Below are 7133 nucleotides of genomic sequence, written 5' to 3'. Positions count from 1 at the left end.
CACGGTTTGTTTTATTTCTGTGCTATCTGTGTTTATCGCAAATCCATATCCATAGTTCAACCAGTGTTTATCAGACTCAACTCTGTAAGTGATTTAAAAAATGTTACCAGGTTATCAAACATAGTAGTACCTACACCAATAATGAGCTTCTTCCCCTTAAATGCAGATTTAAAAAAATAAGAAAAGTAATCCAGACCAACTAAGGTTATTTTTTTGAAGTCGTTTATAATCAAACCTACCCGCACATCAAACACTCCGAACACGAGACATTCTTTCAGCCGCCGACATCTCACAATCTCGGCAATCGTCGATACTAGCAACAAAACCACCAGCGATTTTAATGTCGAATTAAGCATGAGACCGCAACAATAGCGTGTAACAGAAAACAAAACACGGCCGAAGAGCCTGCACACACGTCGCGCCTGTAAACCAAAAAAATATAAATTAAAACATCCAGTAACAAAGCGAGACGAGCCTGCAGATAGCCACATTCAAGCAGAAATGGAACCTTTAAAGAACATCGCAGCAAAACGAGCAAAACCACAACAATCAAATGAGGGACGCACAAAAACGGGAATAAAAGAGACAAAAAGCAATATGGCGGATTGTTTTTAATTATCGGGTATCGGCATAAATCGATGCCGTCGCCGCGGGCTGCGCGCGCGCATCCTGGGAGTCGACTCAAGGAGAAACATTTGCTGCTCAACATTGTTGCAGTTGCAGTTACTTATCTATTCAGTAAGTACCTACTAGACATTTTCTTTTTACGACAAGACGAGTGCTTATAACTTTTTATGTTTTGTAATTTCAACCGTAAGTAAATATCTTTTCTAACAGAGGGTTACATCAGGCATATTCAACTAGGTAGGTACGTTATAAGTACTTAGGTACAGGTTATTGACGAATTTCGAATTTCCAAAAGAGGTAGGTAAAACAAGTTGTTCAGATTGACCCCCCGAATGCAGTCACTTTCAATACGTTATACTTACCACTTTTGCAACACCGTGTATAATATTATGAATGAATTAACTAAATGAGTGTGTGAAGGTTACCTATGTGTTTCCAAGAACCCATGTATTTACATAGGTAGAAGAAGCAAAACACATAATATTATAAAAAAGAAAAACCAAAAGTCAGCTCTAAAGTTTTCTATAGCCGCGACTCACGATACACGTATGAACGTATAGCAGTGCAATCGCGGGATGTTCGATATATTTCACTTATAAATAACAGTACGGAACATTGTTGTAAAATCACCCGGGCTATACGGGCCGCGCTTTGTCATTACCCGGACTATAAATAGATGATAATGTCTTCACACTAATTAATGCTTTTCTAATGCAATAATGAAACAAACACACTTGCACTATAGGTAAATTATGTAGTTACTGTACTAGCCTGTCCTAGTCCTTGTTTTGACAACGATTTTCGGATTCAAAATGGATTACTTAATTACTTCTTAAATATTAAGTACCTCCTTCGTTTTGACTTCGCGATATGCCCCCTATACTGGTGGGAAGAGATGTATCTACTTATTGCTGCACCACTTTTCATCAGAGTTGTGTTTATTTAGCCCAAATGTGAAGGCGAGTCTACTGTCATCTTTTTCGCTTATTCAATCAAGACCTGGACCCCATTTCTCGATCACTAGTCTTTATTGTCTAGTGTTAGAATTCATTGCAAAATGGTTACTATTTACAAGACGTTAAGTCACGCCACTGACAGTGGTGGTCAAGAATTGGGGTTCTGAGATCAAAATATCGGTGTATAAACAAATAACTGTCCCGGACGGGAGTTCAACGTGGGTCTCTAGCTAAAGCAGACAAAGTCAACCGCTGAGCCATCCGGTCGTCAGACATTACATTTATTTCTATGATCACTGTCTTTAACTAGATAGGTACTTTTTATACATATTTGTAACAAGCTTAAGTCCCTATAGCTTTGATGGATAGATCGACTTTGAATGCGTAGGTACCTACGGACCAAAGAAATATTAATCTTACCGAGAGGCTTTCATAAAATTGTAAAACCACACAACAGTTTTATAATCTTTACCCTGACACGAATCCTTTACCGGGTCACGTCAGAATGAAAAACAACGCAACTGAGTTGAGAACTACCCACCGAACATACTCAGCTGTCTGCTGCTTTTATACGTTACCCTTTTCATCCTAAGCCCAATCTGGAGGTTTTTACCCAAAAAAATGATCAATGACAGCCTTACAATGATGGAATATTGGGCTCTTTTTTGGATATTTGATGAAAAAACGCGCTTTTGTGTGGCCTGAGACAATGGGGAGGTCAGCGACCGGTGCTGGTGAGTTTGAAGTGAGATTTGTGAATTATTGCTCGTATTTGGGTATGGTTATGGTATCTGGGGGGTTATTAGGGAGTGAGGCGTCGACGGCTGCGGTTCGGCGGTCGCCTTTGTTGGCAATGACAATCGGGGCGTTTAAGTTTGATGAAGCTGTGGTATTGGCTCTGAAGTTTAGGTACCTACCTCTTGATTTAAGTTTCTTTACTTACATACTTGTAGTGGTGAATCTTATTGCCAATGTGAGTAGAAATGAAATTGTTCAAATATTGTAAAATTCATAATCCACTCATTTTCCTTCAGTTGAGTTACAGGAACTTGATTGAAGTTCAAGACTCAACCTACATAGGCCTCGCTAGACCATTAGGTACCGTACTACGGTAGGCCAAGGTGTAGACTCTAGGATACCTACATGAAGTTACGTAGATCAGCCTTCCTATACGTACCTATAGGTAGCATAGCAAGAATTAGCTTAATCCTTAATCGTACCATAGAGTAAATAGGCACTTATAATCCTTGTATGCACTAATCAAGCCGAGGAAACATGAACCTATCAAAAGATCTAGAGCCGGAGCCAAACAATGTATCAGAAAATTGCGCTAACATCCTCCCTATGCACTATAAAAATAATCTACTAAATCATTGCAAAAATAACCGTATTCCAGTGTGAATAAAGACTCCGGTGATAGCATAAACAAGTAAAGTAAGTATGATTGCTAGATGACTATGAACAGACAAAACGACCGACGGATTGTATTCGATTCACTCGGATGCGAATTCGATTCGATTTCACAATCGATTTGTTTATGGTCATAATCGGGGTCCCATGGCTCACCTTCTTATATGGTGCCGACTGTGATGATTCGGGGTTGATTCCCGTTGTGAGAACGTAAGATAAGTTCATGTTATCGTGTCGACGATAAACGAACTAAGTAGCTAAATTAGTTCCCAGAAATGGTCAACCTATCTAGACTACTACCAAAATTACTAGGTAGTACCTACATAGGTAAGTACCAGATTTTTACCTAGGTAGGTAGAATAAACTGGTAGAAAATGTAGACACCTACTTACCTAATAAAATGATTACCAACAAATACACTCACGGGCAATGAAAAGGTTCCACCGAGAAAAGCACCAAATTAAACCTAAACGAAAAAGGCTGGCTTAATAACACCTTCTGCAACATTAAAGTACCTACATTAAATTTATCAAAGCATCCGGATATAGGTAGGTAAGTAATCATCTAAAAACAATAATATTTTGTTAAAATTTTTAATGATTTTTTACTCATATTTTTGAATAAATTGGGGTTGTTTGTTGTCGTAATTTTGTGAGTGGAACTTTTTCATTGCCCGTGAGTGTAGGTAAAAAATACGGTATTATTGCTCAAAGCCGTTTCTTCCAGACAATCTTTTGGTGTAACTCGGAGAAATTAGGTAGGTATATTAAGTTTACCTGAGTAGGTACAGGTAGGTAGTTATTTGGATAGCTGATTATTTTGTAATACAGCACAATAATAGCTATAGTGTACATAATACTTAAATTAACAAGTTCTGATTAGGTATTTACAATGTAACTACCTGTAATAAAATATATGATTGTGTAGATTTATAAAATGTCATCACCTGTGATAACAAAATATCGTATTTACATACTCACCTCCGAAAATGTGAAAAAACTTATTTTATCTTTGTATATTTGTATTTAATCGTCAGAGGCGCCGTGGCTTAGTTGGTTAAAGCGCCTGTCTAGTAAACAGGAGATCACGAGTTCGAATCTCGTCGGGGCCTTCACTGTGGAATATTATTTTTTCATCATCATCATCAGCCGTCACTCATCGACTGCAGGACATACTTAGGTCTCTCCCAAGGACTGCTCCAGAGCTCTAATCCAGAACTCCCAATTATACTTGACTTTTTACTGATCAAAAGTCATCAAAATCATTATACTCTGTCCATTAGGTATATTATTGGTTTTTTGACATTCGAAATCCCATACATATTTGACAACTGCAAAGGAAAACCAACTTTACTTACCAGACATAAGGAAACGTCAAAAATACAATAACATAGTGGAAGCTCTATTTATGTACTCCAAAAAAATCAAACAGCGAACAGCCAAATCGAAAGTGACGGTCCAAAGCGTCTCTGAATCGGGTAGTGCCGGGAATCGAACTGAAGACACATGCGTTTTAAATCAGTACGGGCCGATCGCACAAATAAACGACGCCCGGGGACGGCGTCGTAAAGCATTGTAACCGCGGGAACAGGGAATCTGTGGAGCTGACTTAGGGCTTGTACACAAAACTGCGTTTCGATGTCGCATCGCAAACATCTGAAACTGTTTTCACAGTTCCTCAGGGCAAATTTGCAGCGATTACAAGATTTTCGAATGACTCTCAGTTTACGTTGCGTTGCCTATCAAAATTATCGTCAACCGTCGCTGTCAAAATATAAGGCAAATTTGTTAGTTCCAAAAGGTACATACACACAAACAACAATAGAATAGTTCCAAAAGTGACTACGTTATCGCTTTTTTTCCATATGTTTGTTAAAATAGTATTGAATTGTCACGTTAGCCCGTGATAGGCCCTCTTGATTACTGTCGCAGGTCTTTGCGATGCGGCGCAACGCAGTTTTGTATAGGTACAAGCCCCAGCCCTTATAGAGTTCGGTTCACACAACTTGGTAAACAAAGTGCTCTTTCATTATTTCTAAGATAGACAGTTGGTTAGTTTGACAAAGCACAAAATTGTAATCGCACCCAACTTCAGACCTGACTCTGACGACCGGATGGCGCAGCGGTTAGCAACGGTGACTCTTGAGCCGAAGGTCCCGGGTTCGATTCACGGCTGGGGCAGATATTTGTTTAAACACAGATATTTGTTCTCGGGTCTTGGATGTGCCCGTAAAATGGCAATAGGCCCGCCCCCTATTACATTGGGACTAACATAAACACTGGCGAAAAGTGGGTGCAGCAATGCACCTCTGCCTACCCCGCAAGGGAGTACATTAGTACAAGGTGTGAGTGTTAATATTTATATATATTACCCAACTTAAGGAACTATCAAGTTGTTCACTGTTCACTGAACGGCACCAGCGAAGTAATAGGTACTTACTTGATTGTCTAAGCATAAGTCATGCAAAATATTTATACCATACAGTCCATACATAAGTACCTCCAATTTGTTTAATTATGGTAAGCCCGAGGTGTTAATTTTAGTATCAGAAATATTTTGTTCAAAATATCCTCTCCACGTTTCCCTTGTCCCCACTCCGAGAATCAAATGAGATATGAAAAATCAAGAAATGATTTGAAGCTACAAAACTCAGTTAATACACGCACAGTATATTTTGCATTTTGAGAATAAATTTACATTTTAATGTATTTTAAATTAATGTTAATTGTGCTGAGATGCGTATAGGGATCCTTTTTTGCTTAAACTTTCATTTAAATAAGTTCTTAGATATTACTACAGGGTGTTAGAAAAACAAAAATGGGTTGACTGATATTAGTAGTGTTAAATTCTGTCGATTTTTTTACGTTTACCTAATGACCTTCATCACCTATGTATCGTATAGGTACATGTACGTATGTATTAATAAGTATATATAAAAAATACTGGATTTAGAATGGATTTAGATTAGCTAACGAGACAAGGACACAGCTATCAGGTTAGACAAAGACCGGAATAGTTGAGTCTTCAACTCTTCACAGTGCACATACATATTAGATAAACATATTAAACATTATGGAAGTGACCTTTGAAAACCCATTTTATTATTATTTTTGGAGATAATTATATGCTTCTGATTAAGAATGCACAATATTGTAGTTTTGTAAAACTTTTTATAAAAATGTAAAATAAAATATATTTTTTTGTCCCACACGTCAGAGGCGCCGTGGCTTAGTTGGTTAAAGCGCCTGTCTAGTAAACAGGAGATCACGAGTTCGAATCTCGTCGGGGCCTTCAGTGTGGAATATTATTTTTTTATCATCTTCAGCTATACCAGGAGGTGCCACAAATACTGTATCCTTGGGCACGCCCTTCTTCCTAGCTTCTCGCAAAGTTACTTTTTTTGAATAACTATGTTATGTGTCTACTGAGTTTTAGGAAACCCGATACTATGTTATGTACCTACTAGGTACTTACATACTGAGTTAAAAAAGAAATAAGTAGGTGGCAATAATGCATTTTTTCATTTTAAATGTCTCTATACAATATACATACCTATATAAGTACCTTCTAAATATAGATTCCAATGCGATCTAAAGGAATCATGTAAAAAATTCAAAAATGGAATCATAATAAAAAAGTGTATTCCAGCCAACCTCACTCATTAATAATAAGAGAAACGAACTGAACAAAAGAATAAATCCTTTTAGGCAAGTCCTAATATAACCAGAAATACTGGGTTCTTGCAGGCATCTGCGACACTAGGAAGATTTTTATGATACATTTATTTATGTTAAATTACATAGATACCTACAGTACATATTTTTATCGCTATGTAGTTGTAGTACAATCAGCGGCCTGCTAAAAGTAATCTCTTCCAGACAACCACATACTAAATACATACATTCAAGTAATTGTTTGATCAAATTTATATAAATATCAATGTTTGTAATTTCCGCAAATACACAGCTGATTAAATAATTAACTGAAAACGCAGGTGACCAGCCCAACTGTCTATATTTTACGCAATGTTTCTCAAACGTGACCTTATCCCCTGAACAATAGCTACTAGCGATGTCTTCCAGTCAACCTTTAACAAATTATCTTTCCCTCTCAGTCTATCGCACTACCTATCACTTTCTC

At 37.6% G+C, this 7133-nt stretch overlaps 2 non-coding genes across 2 annotated transcripts; both read left to right on the top strand.

Annotated features, from left to right (window-relative positions):
* Positions 1-4030: 4030 nt before the first annotated feature.
* Positions 4031-4104, top strand: Trnat-agu. Its single transcript has one exon. It is a non-coding gene; the product is annotated as a tRNA-Thr (tRNA).
* A 2106-nt stretch (positions 4105-6210) lies between these two features.
* On the top strand, positions 6211-6284 carry Trnat-agu. Its single transcript has one exon. It is a non-coding gene; the product is annotated as a tRNA-Thr (tRNA).
* The last annotated feature ends 849 nt before the right edge of the window (positions 6285-7133 follow it).

This window comes from Plutella xylostella, chromosome 27, assembly GCF_932276165.1.
Source record: "Plutella xylostella chromosome 27, ilPluXylo3.1, whole genome shotgun sequence".
Lineage (NCBI taxonomy): Eukaryota > Metazoa > Arthropoda > Insecta > Lepidoptera > Plutellidae > Plutella > Plutella xylostella.
Note: the sequence above shows the minus strand (reverse complement) of the source record. Positions and strands in the feature narration are given on the sequence as shown.